Source organism: Lissotriton vulgaris, chromosome 6, assembly GCF_964263255.1.
Source record: "Lissotriton vulgaris chromosome 6, aLisVul1.2, whole genome shotgun sequence".
In the NCBI taxonomy this organism is placed as follows: domain Eukaryota; kingdom Metazoa; phylum Chordata; class Amphibia; order Caudata; family Salamandridae; genus Lissotriton; species Lissotriton vulgaris.
In genome coordinates this window covers 1,385,420,332-1,385,438,535 of record NC_141694.1, presented here as the reverse complement: position 1 = coordinate 1,385,438,535, position 18,204 = coordinate 1,385,420,332, and positions in this window count along the sequence as shown.

Sequence of the window (18,204 nt, the reverse complement as noted above, 5' to 3'; positions counted from 1 at the left end):
AGGGCTCTCATTTCGCTTTAAGAAGCCACACAAAGCCACCCTGCGTGGCTTTGCGTGGCATCATAAATGGTGTGTAAGGCGATGCAGTGCAAATTGCTGAGTTACTTACTCCAAGGAGGCATTGAACAGCCGTTGAGGTGGATTTTCCCATGCAACACCCATGGAATTTGACGGTGCCCCCGATTTAAAGAGTGATGTCAACCTGTGAAAGTGCTGAATCCATACTCCTCCCGAGGTGAGGAGAAATATGTTTATTTCTCCTTGTTTTTCCCTCTTTCTATGTGAGCTTCATTCCGTAGCATACACAGAAAGAGGAAAACGCCTCTTAGGATTGTTTTTGTGCAGAAAGGGGATCCTACATGCAGCTGAGGTACCCTTGCACCAAGGGTGCCTACGTTGAAGCTAGGCTGCCGAAACGGCACCAGCGCAGGGAGAAAGGACAGGAATGCACTAGATTGTTTAAATACGATGCATTCCTGCCCTTTCACTTTGGCATAGGGCAGCGCAGCAAGGTGCCTTGCTGTGCTGCCCTATGCCAAAATCCCCTAAATAAGCCCCAAAGTGTTTAACACCAGCGTAAGCACTACTAATCTGCCACTAAACCAAGACTATGCTAGTTTATGTTTTGCTAAGAAAACAAGTTCCAACACAGTTAACAACATTATATGTAGCTGTAGATCTCGGAATTGCTAAGTGGATAACAACTCTAATATTCAAGTCAAGTCAATAAACTTTATTTCGGTCATCAGACCATAAAAGTGCAAAATACGTGTACACAACCCAATAAAATCAACACATTTTAAAAGCCTTCAAACATACTTAAAAGCTAGCAAGTCTGTTCAATTCAATTCAAAATCTTTATTCGATTTTTTAAAAATAAAATCATAAAAGTCACAGCATTGAAACTAATACACAGATCGTCTTGCAAGTCATATAGCTAGAAAGACAACACATTAGGTGCTCCTCTTTTTTTTTTAAAACTACTAGCTGGTCAGTGCATATGACCCAATACATAAAAATAGTCTTTTCTATTGACTATGACATTAAAATGGTGCACAATGTGTTAATTAAAATAGTGCTTCTGTTGCCAAAGGAATCCTTATCTAATAGGGAAGTATGCTCAATAAGCTACGCTTCATAGTGATTAGAGTAAATTCCTCCACTAGCAGTACCTTGGAGGAATATACTGTGCTAAAGGCCTGTTCTAGGGAATAATGAGTTGGCCTTTTGCACCTTCCTTCTAGTTCTCTACATATTGCCCAAGAACTTTGATATTGTGCATACTAACAGATTTAAGTATACCTCAGTGTCTCGGGTCCCGAGCTGTTTGCAGATAGGGGTTAGCCATTTTCTTCAAGGCCCAGAGTATGCAGGGCAACCAAAGAAAGCATGACCGATTGATTTGATTGGGGCTGGACAACAGGAACATCCTTTTGTAGGGGGTGCATTGCATGGCCAATAGTTTGTAAGTGAATTTAGGAGTAGAGAGCCATGCCTAACTTGAATGTAAAGTTTTCTATTGTCCGGTACTATTATAAAGTTGAGTTAACCTTCCAAGGTGCATGATGTTTAAAAATTCATGAATTCCTCAGTTAGTCTGCCCCGACTGCTACCACTGGCTTTGTTCTGCACCACCGAGCCCCAGCACAGTACTTTGACTTGCTTCTTTGTTGGTACTTTATGGCAATTTATACTACTACCCGTTACCCCAATTTTATTAAGTAGGATTCTAATATTCCTATGGAACCCTTCCTGGCTCTCCCTGTGAGATGCCCCTCGTAGGCACCCCCAAGGCGGAGCCAGGCATCCCAGCGCTGGTGGGGCCGTTGTGGAGATTAAGCAAGCTATTGCCCAGAGTTGCAGTGTGGGGCCCATGATTAGAGAAGGCGCCGAAGCGAGAATTATCGAGTCCGCGGACATTGATCCTAGACCCTGCCGCGTCGGGAATTGAACCCTGGTCCCGGGTGTGATCTCTGCTTCAGGGTCTGCCGCCTCTAACCAGTGAGTCACACTTCTCCACCTCCATGGTCAGTGACATCACTCATGACATCACTGATGACATCTCAAATGACATCCCTGATGACATCACTGATGACATCATCCTTGTGGCAGACCTCCTCTCCTTTGATACACACGATCAAAAATAGAAAGTAACATTTTCAAAAAAATGGAGATACCAATTCCAGTTAGAACAACCTATTCAGTATTTAAAAATCTACATACATATCCAGTCATTCACTAACAGTTCTATATAGGCACTCATACATGTCCTCACTCATCATATGTACTCATACACCTATACATCTTATTACACACCGACACTCACCTATAGAGTTACTCACACATGCAAATAAACTATCAAACATCAATTTACTTGCATATACAGCTATACACCCACCACTACACTAATTTCTACAGAATCGTACACATACTTACTCTCTAAAACAATCACTTATAGAAATTGTAATTGTAATTGTAAGCACACTTTTAGAGCGCAGCTGTATCACATATACTCATTTATATACATCATTACTCACCTATACTAGTTTAAAACATATGTAGTTACTCATAAAGATACTTTTGAGAGAGTCATTCACTCACTAACACACTCACTAACACACCCATACACACACTCATCCACCTATAAAGTCCTGCACACATGCTGTCTTCAAAACACATACGAACAGTGAGTCAGTCATTCATGCATCTGTGCGCTAAGTAATACTCCCCACCGAACCATACAGACACTCATTCTGATACTTAAAAAAACAACTAATTACCCATATACACACTCATGTAGCTACTCACCACCCCATGCAGCCACTAATATACAAAGTGAGACACTGATACAGATATTTAAATATTTAAAAATTACTCGCTAATACACCTATTCACTAAGATATACTTAATAAGTCAGTTATACAATCAATTAAAAAAAAAACATCCATTTAGAGACTTATTTACCCATTCAATCTTCCATCGACCTTTATATATACATATATAAAAAATAATTATTTATTTTCCAGAAAGAGACACATTCACTGGATGATGTCATCAGTGATGTCATCAGGGATGTCATTTGAGATGTCATCAGTGATGTCATGAGTGATGTCACTGACCATGTCGTGAGTGATGTAATATGTGACATCATCAGCAGTGCATTGCGGGCGCGCGAGTTATAGTTAGCTGAACTAACTATAACAGGGGAATTTCATAGGTTTTGTATGAGTAAAATGACCAACTAACTATAACTGGTGTGAAACCTATGGTTTTTTCAGTGAATTTCAAAGGTTTTTTAAAATGCTAATTCCTAACTATAACGTGTGTAAAACCTATGGTTTTTTCAGTGAATTTCAAAGGTTTTTTAACTGCTAATTCCTAACTATAACGTGGCTGTAACCTATGTTTTTTTCAGTGAATTTAAATGGTTTTGTAAATGAATTTTTTTATGTAATAATTGTTATATTTTTTATACTGATTTACTACATTATTATAATTTTTTTATTTTTAGATATATTATTTTTTAATTGACATTACATATTTTTAATATAAATTGATAAAAAATGTTTGTACACCTCTATGCAACGCAGCCCCCTGACGCGTTTGCCGAGGGGGAACTAATTCCCGTTGCATACTGGGGGTCCCTGGGGGCCAACTAGCCCACCAGGAACCTCCAGTATTCCCCAGGGGGCTGCATTGCAGAGAGGTGTAATGAGGCCACACCCTTTTTTACACCTCTTTGCAGCGCAGCCCACGGGCGCGTTTGCAGAGGGGGAACTAATTCCCCTTGCATACTGGGGGTCCCTGGGGGCCAACTAGCCCACCTGGTACCTCCAGTATGCGCCAGGGGGTTGCATTGCAGAGAGGTGTAATGAGGCTATGCCCCTTTTTACACCTCTCTGCAATGCAGCCCCCTGGCGTGTTTGCAAAAGGGAAACTAATTCCCCTTTTATATTGGTTGTCCCAGGGGGCCAACTAGCCCACCTGGAACCTCCAGTATGCGGCAGGGGGCTGTATTGCAGAGAGGTGCAATGAGGCTATGTCCCTTTTTACACCTCTCTGTAACGCAGCCCCGGGTGTGTTTGCAGAGGGGGGACTAATTCCCCTTGCATACTGGGGGTCCCTGGGAGGCAACTAGCCCACCAGGAGCCTCCAGTATGCACCAGGGGGCTGCGTTGCTTTGCCCCGGAGGGCGGCGGTCCCCGGGGCAGTGTGGTGGGGGATTGGGCACCCTCCACACTTCTTTATCTCTATGCCCCCACAAATTGGTCCCCCTGGGGGGTAGTTTTTAAATAAACATACCGGGTTTTAAAAAAAAAACATTTTTGGCCTTGGGGGTCCTTGTGGGACCCCATGAGCAGGCCTAGGGGGTCAGGGTGCTTCTACCCTGCCCCCTTTTTGTGTTCTACATGTTTGTTTTTCTGCTTTCTAGTGCCTCGGTCTACCGAGCACAAGATGGCTGCCAACACTTCCTGGTTTGAAGTGTTGAAAGCCAATGAGCATTCAGCTTGTGCTCGGGAAGTTTTAGAACTCAAAAAGGGGGCAGGGTAGAAGCACCCTGACCCCCTAGGCCTGCTCAGGGGTTCCCACAAGGACTCCCAAGGCAAAAAATGTGTATATTTTGGGGGGGAAAATCGTGGGGTGAGCGCAGCCCACGATTTTTCAATTTTAATTTTTTTATATTTTGCCTTGGGGGTCCCTGTGGGAACGCCTGAGCAGGCCTAGGGGGTCAGGGTGCTTCTACCCTGCCACCTTTTTGAGTTCTACACATTTGTTTTACTGCTTTCTTGTGCCTCAGTCTACTGAGGCACAAGATGGCTGCCATCAATTTCTGTTTTGGAGTGTTGACAGACAGTGGCAGCCAATCAGCATGAAGCTCGTGCACGGCAAGGTGCACGCACGGTGCGCGCACGGTGCGCGCCTATAGATATATAATTGATTTCAGCTTTAATTTTCCCAGCAACTACTGGAGGGATATATACCATTTAAACAAAAGCATGATCTGCGTACCAGACCCTACCATTTTCCCAAATTTGGTGTAATTCCGTTCAGCGGTTCGGGCTGTAGCCGTGTCTAATCGTCCTATGGAAATTAACATGGGGAAAACACGTTTTGGGACCCCCCTTTTTTCTCGGCCCCCCGCTTGACGAATCTTCCCAAGACTTTCATTCTTCAATGCAAATTGCTATATATATAATGCATATTTAAATAAAGAAGCAAACCAAATTCACTGGATGATGTAATCAGTGCTGTCATCAGTGATGTCATTTGAGATGTCATCAGTGATGTCACTGACCATGTCACGAATGATCTAATATGTGACATCATCAGCAGTGCATTGCGGGTGAGCGAAATATAGTTAGTCCTACTAACTATATAGGAGCAATTTCAATGGTTTTGTATGAGTGAAATGTCCAGCAAACTATAACACCCCTAAAACTTTTTTTGAGTGAATTTCAAAGTTTTTTTTAAAGCTAATTCCTAGCTATATAAGGCCTGAAACCTATGGTTTTTTCATTGAATTTCAAAGGTTTTTTAAATGCTAATTCCTAACTATATAAGGCGTGAAACCTATGTTTTTTTAAGTGAATTTGCAACTTTTTTTAAATGCTAATTCCTAACTATATAAGGCCTGAAACCTATGGTTTTTTTAAGTGAATTTGCAAGGTTTTTTAAATGCTAATTCCTAACTATATAAGGCCTGAAACCTATGGTTTTTTAAGTGAATTTGCAAGGTTTTTTAAATGCTAATTCCTAACTATATATGGCCTGAAACCTATGTTTTTTCAGTAAATTTGCAAGGTTTTTTAAATGCTAATTCCTAACTATATCTGGCGTGAAACCTATATTTTTTTTTAAAACGTCAACGGTTTTGTAAATGCAAATTCTATTAGCGAATAACGTTTTTATATGTTAATATCCTTCTGGTACCACCTGAGCAGCCATCTCATTTCTCAGTAGAACTAAGGCACAAGAGAGCACAAAACAAGATTGGAAAACGCAAAAAGGGGGCAGGGTAGAGACTCCCTGACCCCCTAGCCCTTCTCAGGTTCTCCCAGAAGGACCCCCAAGGGCAAAATTATTATATATTTTTTTTATAAAATCGCGGGGTACGCGCACGGTACGCGTACGTACGTGCGCCTATATGCGTACCGTGCGCGTACCCCGCGATTTATTTATTTTTTACCCTTGGGGGTCCTTCTGAGACCCCCTGAGAAGTGCTAGGAGGTTGGGGGGTCTCTACCCTGCCCCCTTTTCGTGTTTTCCACTCTTATTTTGGGTTCTCTTGTGCCTCATTTCTCCTGAGAAACAAGATGGTGGACAACTCTTCCCGGTTTGGACAGTTTGGAATGTTGACAGTCAACTGCCAGCCAATCAGGATTGCGCTTGCGCACGTAAGGTTACGCGCACTTTTAGCCCGAACGGCTGAATGGATTTCCACCAAACTTGGCAAAACTGTAGGGACTGGTAGCCCGATGTGCCTTTGCTATGTCTCAAGATATGTGCTCCAGTGTATTTTGAGTAATTTAGGTTCAAAAAAATATATATATCTGGGCGGAGCCTAACCACACATCTGATCTGATTGGCTGTCAGCACTTCATCCAAGAAGTGTTGGCAGCCATCTTGGGACCAATATACATGATAGCACCTCATTAAAAAGCATTGTAGTTAATAGAGGGTTTTAGGACTTTAGTTACATTATAAATCATTTGTTGATGGTACCATATAAGGGTGGGCGTAAAATCCGTTTCGCGGGCGAATTTGCGGATTTTCCGCGATTTCGCGATCCTCGAATCTCGCGAAATCGCGGTAAAATCCGCGAATCAGCGGGGACGAATTTTTAGCCAAGCAAGGGTTACAGCAGCAGGTGCAAAAGTTGAACCTAATTTCTTTGTAACCTTTTACAAAAGGGTTACAAACAAATTAACTTCAACTTGGACACCTGCTGCTAATTGCTTCCTGGCGCCTTGTTGCCTACTTGCAACTATTCTCTGACCCTGCTCTGACCCTTGAAGCAGGGTCAGAGAATAGTTACAAGTAGGCAACGTGGCACCTGTCCAAGGAATTAAACCTCATCAGAAAGAACTTACAGATATAAAAAACAGGAAGGGAGAGGATGGCAAATACACCCATTTTGAGTTGTCAGGAGGGGTTAAACTAAAAGAGACCTTTACAGCACAATTTTCATACGAATTTTGCTAAAAATAAAAAGCTGTATGTTCTGTAGGGGCAACTCAGGAATTTGGCCCTTCAGAGATCCGGCCTCTCTTTCTTTCTCTCGTTCTCTCTCTCTTTCCCTCTCTTTCCCTCTCTTTCTCTCTCTTTCTATCTATCTATCTATCTATCTATCTATCTATCTATCTATCTATCTATCTATCTATCTATCTCTCTCTCCCTCTCCCATAAACGACTGCATGGGTAACTTCGCTATGCAAGCGGCTCGCGAAGACGCAAAAAGCCCCGCAAACACGCAAAAAACCCCGCGAACACGCAAAAAACCCCGCGAACACGCAAAAAAACAAAAATCTGCAAATTCGCACAAATTTGCGAATTTTGCGGATCGCGAATTCGCAAATCCGCAAATTTGCAAATCGCGAATTCGCAAAATTCACCCATGCTTAGTACCATACTGATTTTAGGAATTGTGGTGTGTTCTAAGGTGATTTTACCATGTGAAAAAGCCTTCTGCTGTGATATCATGAATCATGTTTGAAAGAAAACTAATATCTCATGATTTTCCCACAGTGGTTTGGAAGGTGATCTATAAGCTAAACTGAAAGCATATTTTCTGTAAATTCACATTATCTTTCTCAGTCATGTGAGAATGAAGTCTGACATTCTCAGTAAAACATGTACATCCAACAAGGACAGAGACTGTCAGTTGATTCCTTTGTGTTCTACTGCACCCTCCTAGTGTGTTCTAAAGAACAACTAGAGCGCTAACAGTCCTACTTATTACAAAGGTATAGCACACCTGAAGCCATCGTGATGGGAATAAAGTGGTAACTCTTAAAACATTTAATTTAAAAAGGAACAAAATGAGGGGTATATTATGCCATAGAAAGTATTATTAGTGATGCAGAAAGAAAAATTAGGGCACTTTTTGAGTGAACAGTAGAGTGAGTAGTAGAGAGTAGTAGAGAGTGAGTAGTAGAGAGTGAGTAGTAGAGAGTAGTAGAGAGTAGGTAGTAGAGTGAGTAGTAGAGAGCAGTAGAGAGTGAGTTGTAGAGAGTAGTAAAGAGTGAGTAGTAGAGAGTAGTATAGAGTGAGTAGTAGAGAGTGAGTAGTAGAGAGTGAGTAGCAGAGAGAGAGAATAGTAGAGAGTAGTAGAGAGTGAGTAGTAGAGTGAGTAGTAGAGAATAGTAGAGAGAGAGTAGTAGAGAGTGAGTAGTAGAGAGTAGTAGAGAGTGAGTAGTAGAGTGAGTAGTAGAGAGTGAGTAGTAGAGAGAGAGTAGTAGAGAGTGAGTAGCAGAGAGAGTAAAAAAGTGCGAAGTAGAGAGTGAGTAGTAGAGAGTGAGTAGTAAAGAGTGAGTAGTAGAGAAAGAGTAGTAGAGAGTGAGTAGTAGAGAGTAGTAGATAGTGAGTAGTAGGGAGTGAGTAGTAGAGAGAGAGTAGTAGAGAGTAGTAGAGTAGTAGAGAATGAGTAGTAGAGAGTGAGTATTTGAGAGTAGTGGAGTAGGAGAGAGTAAGTAGTAGAGAGTAGTGGAGAATATTCCAAAGTTTGTCACAGCACCACTTGCACATTAAGTCCAATCAAATCATATCACTTAGAGTCCTATTGAAGCGCTGAATCTTGGTGTATATTCAAATGCTTTATTTTCCTTAAGTTTATGTACCACAGCCAGCCGAAACGTTTCGTTCTGTACAACAGAACTTCTTCAGGGCGTTCTTATTTCCTTCAATTTATGTCGGTATCCTGTTGTCATATAACTAGATATTTCTTCCAAATGTTAGACGAGACGTAAGTACATTCTTATTCAAAGTGACTAGGTATCAATTTTACCCACACAATTCGGGCAGACTTGAGTAATTTATAGCATCCTCAAAGTCAGTCTTTCAAAAATTCCAAAGTATAGGACATGATAATCCAAATCCAAATGTTTCTCAAGAAAAGTCATTTTCAATCGTTCGGAATATCGGTGTTTGGGCAGATATGACCCAGGGACCCCCAGTATGCAAGGGGATTTAGTCCCCCCTCTGCAAACGCGCCATTGGCCTGCGTTGCAGAGAGGTGTAAAAAGGGGCATAGCCTCATTACACCTCTGTGCAATGCAACCCCCTGGCGCATACTGGAGGTTCCAGGTGGGCTAGTTGGCCCCCAGGGACCCCTAGTATGCAAGGGGAATTAGTTCCCCCTCTTCAAACATGCATGGGGGCTGCGTTGCAGAGAGGTGTAAAAAAGGGTGTGGCCTCATTACACCTCTCTGCAATGCAGCCCCCTGGCGCATACTGGAGGCTCCTGGTGGGCTAGTTGGCCCCCAGGGACCCCCAGTATGCAAGGGGAATTAGTTCCCCCTCTGCAAACGCGGCAGGGGGCTGCGTTGCAGAGAGGTGTAACAAGGGGCATAGCCTCATTACACCTCTACAATGCAGCCCCCTGGCGCATACTGGAGGTTCCAGGTGGGCTAGTTGGCCCCCAGGGGCCCCCAGTATGCAAGGGGAATTAGTTCCCCCTCTTCAAACATGCACTGGGGCTGCGTTGCAGAGAGGTGTAAAAAGGGGCGTGGCTTCATTACACCTCTCTGCAATGCAGTCCCCTGGCGCATACTGGAGATTCCTGGTGGGCTTTCAGGTCTTATATAGTTAGGAATTAGCATTAAGAAAACCTTTGAAATTCACTTAAAAAAACATAGGTTTCAGGCCTTATATAGTTAGGAATTAGCATTTAAAAAACCTATGAAATTCACTGAAAAAACCATAGGTTTCACACCAGTTATAGTTAGGAATTAGCATTGCAGGTTTCACACCAGTTATAGTTAGGAAATAGCATTGCAGGCGCGCAAGTTATAGTGAGTCCAACTAACTATAACGTGGGAATTTCAATGGTTTTATGTCAGTAAAATTTCCAGCTAACTATAACTGGTGTCAAACCTATGGTTTTTTCAGTGAATATATGTATAAATATAATATGTGTGTGCCCAGAGGATATACAATTTGCTGTGATCACTATACAAGAAACTGTATTAATTATTAGTGAGGCAGTCTGAAGTTCCAGATTCTCCCTAATGTGATGGTGCCTGTCTATTTCACAATGGCGCAATGACTCACAAATCCGTGAATATATAATGGATACTGCAGAGAGAGCTCTTCACTTAAATGGACTTCTCCGATTTCACCTCAGGTGGTCCAGCTGTTATTGGCATATTGGCACATTCTCTGCCAGAATCTGTGGGCCTCAATTTCAACAGCAAGGAGGTCTGGCTTTCTGTAATGGTCTGAGCCCTCTGTTTTCACGTCAGCTGAGTTATGGATTTCACTAGGTGTCCGGGACAATACTTATAATGATTTCAGGCATCTTTTGTACACTAAACTGAGTGAAATTTTAATTACGCGAATGAAATTCACGTAATTTCCGAATGTCTCATTATATGAAATTCACAGAATCTCTCAAACTTTCGGACTTTGGGGTATTTTTTTGAACGTAGTGGGCTCGCTGAATAAGGAAATGTCTCTCATTTTCTGCTCGACCTAGTGTCCTGCTGGTATCTTTAAGGATTTTCTTTTTCACACAAAGCATCAGAAAAGTCATTGAGACCGCTGCAAACCACATTTTGCTCCAAAACTAAAGTTTCTTACGTTTTGCAGAATTTTGCTCAAATTGCCCAATAAACAAAGAAATGTCCCACAACTCAATAACATTAAATACATTGGGGTTCTTGGTGGCTGACACGTTTTGTGCTTGTGGTCCTGAGTTTTAATGGATTTGACAGGACTAAAAATCCAGTGTGCAATATAAATACCTGGACTGGATGAGCTACTCATGCATCAAACTGTAACTTCAGAGCTTTGATTAGGCATGATTGATGGCCAGACATCATGTGTTCATTCTGATAGTATGGCATTTACTATCAGAATGTTATCATCACTGACACATGAAGTTCTTGTTTAAGTTTGAGGCCGAAGAATGGTTCAGATATTTGACAGGGCTCACAATGTGGAGAATGTGGCTTGGTATAACATGCAAATGCAAATTGCAAATTCTCTTTCCTTTTAGCCAAATTTAATTTTACAGTTTGCTGCCACCTGGTGTTAGGATTTGAAACTGACTTTATTATTAAGAATATCTAGGCGAAGTAACTATCTCCCTCCCTTCATTAGCATGGCCCATCATACTATCGTGCATGCATATCTCTCTCGCAGTGTCATTAAAATGGGGCACTGCTGGGGAGAACTAAAGACTAGACAAATGGTTCCACACACCCATGAGCACAATCTCTGTCTCTGGGCTAGGCAGGCAGCATTTATTTTGTTGCATCTTGTGCTCGATTTCATTTCAGGCCGGTGAATGAATATATGATTACATTACCGAGCAGGTTTCTTGAGTACGAACTACCTATATGTATTTTTTACATACATTTAGAAGATTATTATATGGGCACCATGCAGGTGAGAAACATTTTGAGGAAATCCTGATTGCTCATCTCTCGATAATATGCCCCTTAAATCCATTCCCGGCGCCGTTCAAATTATCAAATTATTGTTATCAAGTTGGTTGAGACAACATTGAAGGCTGCCTTCTACTGTCTGAAAGCTTCTCAGAAGGGCGTTCCAACCTCATCCGTTTAACCTGGGGGTCAAGCATTCTCGGGTCAGGTGGCAGATTCTTAGATTGCCATACAACAGAGGGGGGTTTGGAGTCCCTGACCTCAACCTATACTTTTTCGTACCCCAGTGTAGTTACGCCCACGTTTGTTTCTACCCGGTTGCCAGGATTCTATTTCTCCACCCGGAGGCAGACTTTGTGCTTCCCAGGGGTGTCCCCAGAGACCTAAATGATATCCAAACGGTGTCCACCACCAGCTGGGCCTGGGACAGGCTGCGACAAACTATGGGAGCTCCCCTGTTATACCCATCGGCCCTACCAGTTCCCAACCCCATTGGCTACCAATTATGGGAGAAACACTAGTTCAGAGCACACTTGTCGCGTTTGAAATTGTAAAATTCGGTAATCTATGCCTAGGAGGCCACGTCTTCTCCCTGGTTGAAGATGACCGCTTCCGCTCTAACACCTTCATGGACCGCTTCTTCCTGAATAGGGTCCGCTCAGCGCTGAGGGCCATTCTCCCCAGTTTCCCCATAGAGCCCGACTCGTTCACTCCCCTATCCACCATCATAGAAACTCAGGGGGGTGAACACTTGATTTCCAAATTATATAGAGATTGCTCGGCTCTCCTCCTCATTAATGATGCCAAGGTATGTGAGGTCTGGGAGACCGACTTGGGACACCCCATATTGGACGACCAATGGGAAAAGTGCTGTGAAGTTACCAAAGACATTTCATTGAATATTCGGCATAAGCTATGGCGCTTTCAGTTTTTGAGTAGAATATACGTTACGCCAGAGCACTCCCACAGAATTGACCAGTCTATATCCCATTCTGGTGTGAAATGTAAGACTCCACACTCAGATTTCGCACACTTAACTTGGCCATGCCCCAAACTACAGACTTATTGGATGGCGATACATCGAACATTAGGACTCATGCTTGACTTAACTCTCACCCCAATTCCTGAAGTGGTGCTCTTGGAGTATGTAGTGAATTTCCCTAAAGGAGTGCGGAAATTTGCTGCCATCGGTTTCCTTTTAGCCAAGAGAGAGAGATCAGTATTAACTGGGGTGGGAAAAGGGTCCCCACCTTGCAAAATTGGTTAACTAGTGTAGCTGTCTGCAGCACAAATAGTGAGATATATGCTACCACGCTACCTTGCACCTCACGCCCTAAAGACATTTGGGGCCCACTTAGAAGTTATGCGGCATCTACACATCTGCCATCCGATTCGCAACTAGAACAGGGTCGAGTGGCAATTGGAGTGGGGCGAAATTATAATGCAAGTCACTAGAGACACGTGTTTTTTATTACATACTCCCGATTCATACCCTCATGCAACGCTCCTGCTATGGACCTAAAGGGGCTGCTGCACTGTTAGACATTTGAAGGGCCAGGGAATTGAGATATTATGATTTGCTTATGTTACAAATGCGATAGTATTTTCATTTGTGAATTTTTAACATTGATGTTCTTTTTTCTTACTCCATAGACATTATGATATGACTGTGAGCACTACGTTGTAAAATGGTAAATAAAGTAAAAAAAAAAAATAATAATAATTCCCAGAAGGATGTTCTTCTCATATAGCCTAATGGAGACTGTTTTCCAATTTGAATCATGTTATGCCAGTAAATAGAGATTACCACTCAGCATCACTACCACGTCTGGTGAATCCACATCGTACTTCCAGCTGTCGTTGGAAGGTTTGAGCATATTTCTGCTCCTGGCGGGTCTCCTTTGACTTCAAACGGGCAAATACTTCATTTCAAGTCCTCGAGTCTCTCTCCAAGGTCTTTTTGCACCATGGGCCTAGCCATTCCTCGTGAATGTATCGAATAATTTTGACCACTCACATGCCGGTATTTTGCTACAGAAATTTCTTGAAGCTGCCGCAGATTTTTTAAAGCTTGTTTTGGTGGAACAGTGGCTGTGCTATGGTTCACTATTTAATCTCGGAGATTCTTTCCCCAAACTTCTCACCGAAAAAATCACCACAGAGTGCGAGTGTGCGAGGGAGAAAGTGCCCGGTGGTGAGTGAAAGCCAGAGGGGAACCCACACTAACACTGATTCTGCAAGTTATTCCTCACTCCTCAGGGTAGCCTAAACAATTCTGTGGTAACATCGCACTCCACAATGGCGGTGCAAAATTACCGATGCGTTTTCCCAGCAACATATGTAATAAAGGCCTACCTAAGTCTCGAGCTGGGGTGTGGAACAGTCTTACAAAACCTAATAAAATGACGTGCTACAACAAAAACATAACATGACAACATGGCCTCTGCGCATCGTAAGAAAACATGAACAATGAACTGAAAGTAATAAAGAGTAATATTATGACTGTTTGCAGTATGTATGTAGTTATGTTAAACATACTCAATATATTTATAGTGAACATCAGTTGCGATTAACTTGGGGAATGGGTTTTGAGGTAGAAATGTTTTCGGTGCTTGAATAAGTTGGTTTGTATGGAACATGGAGTGAGATCTAAAAAAAATCAGAATACAGTTTGTCTCAGTAGCGACTGTAATACTCATATGCGACAGTCCACAGTTACCCACTGACAGAAAACCTGCATTTGTAACAGGAGGACAGTGTGGGATACATCAAGGATATCAAATAGTAAGAGATATTAGGAGTCATTACTGGATACAACCCTACAAGCCCTAACATTTGGAATACAAATGAATTTTATATGATAAATCTGTCCCACAATAAATACTTTACCCAGCGAACTATTCTGAAAGATTTCAGTACCCTCAGAAGAAAATGCAGTTTAGAATAATCCACCAAGGGAAATTATACTCACCAGAATACGGTACCACGAGAAAGACACCATAAAAGAATAGGAGATCATTGGAAATATATTGCCAGGTCAAAATTACCTGTCATTTTCACAGAGGGACTGGGAGCCTTGCCAAGTTCTCCTCCCAGGCTGTACAATACAGCCGGTGGAGAACATGCAAAGTGCACATGATGGTTTGGCCGGCCCAAGACGGTTGGCCAAACCGCCATGCACACTTATGGTGAAGCCACCACTCCTTCCCCTGCTAGCATCAAGTGAGCCCTGCCCCACCCTAACATGGAGCTTAAAGCTTTAATGTTATATGTGGTCTGCAGTTTGCATTTACAACAAGCACATATGCAATAAGATACATGGTTCCAGAGAACACCATTGTCCTCTGACTGGGCTGCACTTTGAAAAGTACTGCTGTGTCACATGGCAAGGTAAAATGGCTTTGCCATAAAGAAAAACCTACATTTATATATTAAAAAAGTCACCTCTAAAGTATGCCTTGTAAGCACACAGGGCTGCTAATTTAATACATAAAAGAGGATTGTGCTAGTTATTATGTAAAGGTATGCCCTGAAAGGGAGCACTCATGACACGCTGTTTGTCACTGTGCAAGTTTAGCTACATTTTCCACAAACAGGCGTAGAACTAATAAAAGTCACTTTAATTACATATTGGCCTGCTAATAAACAGAGGTGACAATCAAATTTTTTTCCACTCAGTTTTAAAAATCAAACAGCCACAGCAGTCCATTGGGGCATGAGGGGCCACGCCCCTCCACCTTTTGCCCCGCATGAACAGTGTCTGTTAGGCTGAACAAAAGACAGCCTGACAGACATTGTACATTCTCAGGTCAAGCAGCCGGGAGCCAGACATGTGCTAAATGCGCATGCTCCTGGCTGCCTGAGCTGAACTTTGCTGGCTGAGAAAGTCCCAGGTCCTGTGGGTGTGACCTCCTTAGCTCAGCAAAGGACCTTGAGGCCCTTCCCTCAGTGATGAGGAGTAGTGTCACAGATGCCTCATACCTAGGCGCTTCAGTTTTAAGCCCTGAAGCACCCAGGTTCGAGTGTCAATCAGTAACACTTCATCACAGAGTGTGGTGGTGTCAGCAGTTTCGCTAATCCTATCCTACTCTGTGATGACGATGGAACTGCTGCCTTCCCTCATTGGCTGACCTTAGTTCAACCAATGAGGGAAGGCAGCAGTCCCAAGCTGCCTGGGACCTCCGAGGCAGGGAAGCAGGTAAGTGTGTGTTTTTTTTTAATGAATGTTTGATGCGTGTGTGCATATATGTATGAATGTTTGGTAATGAGTGTTGTGAATGGATCTGTTTGTTTGTGTACACGTATGAGTGCATGGCTGTGTATGTGTGCATGTGTGTTCCGTCCACCCCCTCCCTTCTATACTTACCGTATGCCACTGAAATTGAATCCACTGATGAAAGTGGATGTTGATCACTTTATTGGGAAAGTAACTTCATAAAAGTGTACCTAGTGCTGCCTGAGAGTCAAATGGGTTCGAACTGGTTTTCCTCATTGCCCTGTCTGAGCGAATGAACACATATCTCTGGCTATCTGTAAACACCAGTCCCTCTGAAAGACAATGTCTAGGCCTCAGGCTTGAGGAAGGTTTGAGTGGTGTTAGCAGTGAGCACTTAGCAGAAAATGGACATCTGTGAGTGGAACAGGAACAGTTGGTAACTCAAAATTCACAGTTCTTCAATTGAATATAGTGCTTAATTTGTAAAAAAAGAAGTACCACAGCTCTCTTCACAACATATTGCACCTGCCGAAGTTCGGATCATATGCGTATTGTTCTGCCAAGGGCTGTTGAGGAGCTGAACTGATTGGAGCACTCGTTGTCAGAAGGTCCTCCGTGTTGGCCGCCTCAACTGGGGCAACCTGTTGTGTGGATTGTGTTTGCAGCCCTGCCTGGTCGCGAGGTTGGCCCGCTGCGTCTAAGCGGACCCAGGCACTTGGAAAGGCCGAGTGTCAGAATGGAATGGAGGTATTTCAAACGAGTGGGAGACGTAATCCTGAGGCTCAGCTTTCCACTGTCCTTCACCCACTTTGGATTTTATTGAAATTGTATCTGGACTAATGGCACCAAACCCACTGGGGCAATACCTATTGTTTTTGACTGCAAATATCACAATGCATCAAACTGCATACGCCGTAATGGGCGCCATAATACGCCCACATGGCGGGACTGAATTCAAAATAAAGCAGAGAGAAAACTAATGGTTGCCATTTGTACATTCTTTTAGGCTCGTGAACAAGGGCGATGGCCCGAACCGCGTTGAGCCGCGTATTGTACTTCCAAGGGCTGTGGAGGAGCTGAACTGATTGGAGCCCTTGTTGTCAAAAGGTCCTCCGTGTTGGTCGCCTCAACTGGGGCAACCTGTTGTGTGGAATATATATATATTTATATATATATATATTACCTACTGGCGGTCGCTAGTAGGTATATATAGTTAGGATTTTTTCTCTATGGGATTTTTGAAAATTCTATGTCTAATAACTTTGGCGTTTGTGGACGGAATTGGCTGGAATTTTCAGGAAAATGGCACATTTTGTTTCTGAGCAGCCCCTGAAAATTTGGGGGGGGTTCGTCAAGGGGGGCCGAGAAAAAAGGGGGGTCCCAAAACGCGTTTTTCCCATGTTAATTTCCATAGGGCGGTTGGCCTCACTTTTAGCTCGAACGGCTGAATGGATTTGCAAGAAAATTGGCAAAATTGTAGGGACTGTTAGCCCGATGTGCCTTTGCTAGGTCTCAATATATGTGCTCCAGTGGATTTTGAGAAATTAACGTTTTAAAAAATATATATATCTGTGACAGCGCTCCGGGTAGCGCTCTGGTTCGCGTACTTGACGCGTAACGGAACTTCGCGAAGTGAAGCTGATTGGCTCTTCGGTGTCTGTCAACATTCTAAACAGTCCGGAGCGGCCACCATCTTGTCTCTCGGTAGGATCGAGAGACAAGAGCAGGCCAAAAACGAAGGGGGAAATGACCATAAGGGGGCATAGTAGATCCTCCCTGACCCCCTAGGTTTGATGTGGAGGCTTTAAAAGGGCCCCGCGGGGCAAAAAAAAAAAAAAACGTTTTTTTTGCGTGGGGTGCGCCCGGTACGCGCACCGGAAAGCGGTCCGGGGAGCGTACTATGAGGAAACAAGAATGATAGACTTTTTAAATATTGTATATTTATTGATTGTTTGTTTTGTTTTTGTTTTTTTGTTTTTTTTAATTTAAGTAGCAATATGTAGGTACCAATGCAGAGTCAAAAAATTAATATACACCGTCTCCTTTGTAGATATCTTGTATGTTGTTTCAGAGGTTATTGTGGAATATGGAATTCATACCATAGTGTGTCAGGAAAGTAGAAACAATATGGAGGCATGAGATGATAAAGAGATGTTAAATACACATTGGAGATAATATAGTTGGAGAAAGGAAGTAACTATGAGCAAAATTATTGTGTAACATAAAAAAGTTGCACAGTATACTATAAGTCTGACTTTACATTATAATCAATTTGGTACTAGTTTATGAATTACATATAAAAATGATTAAAGACTCGAACAATTTTTGATTATTAAATATAAATTTATTTTTCTGATTCTTTTTCAAAATTTAATAGACTGT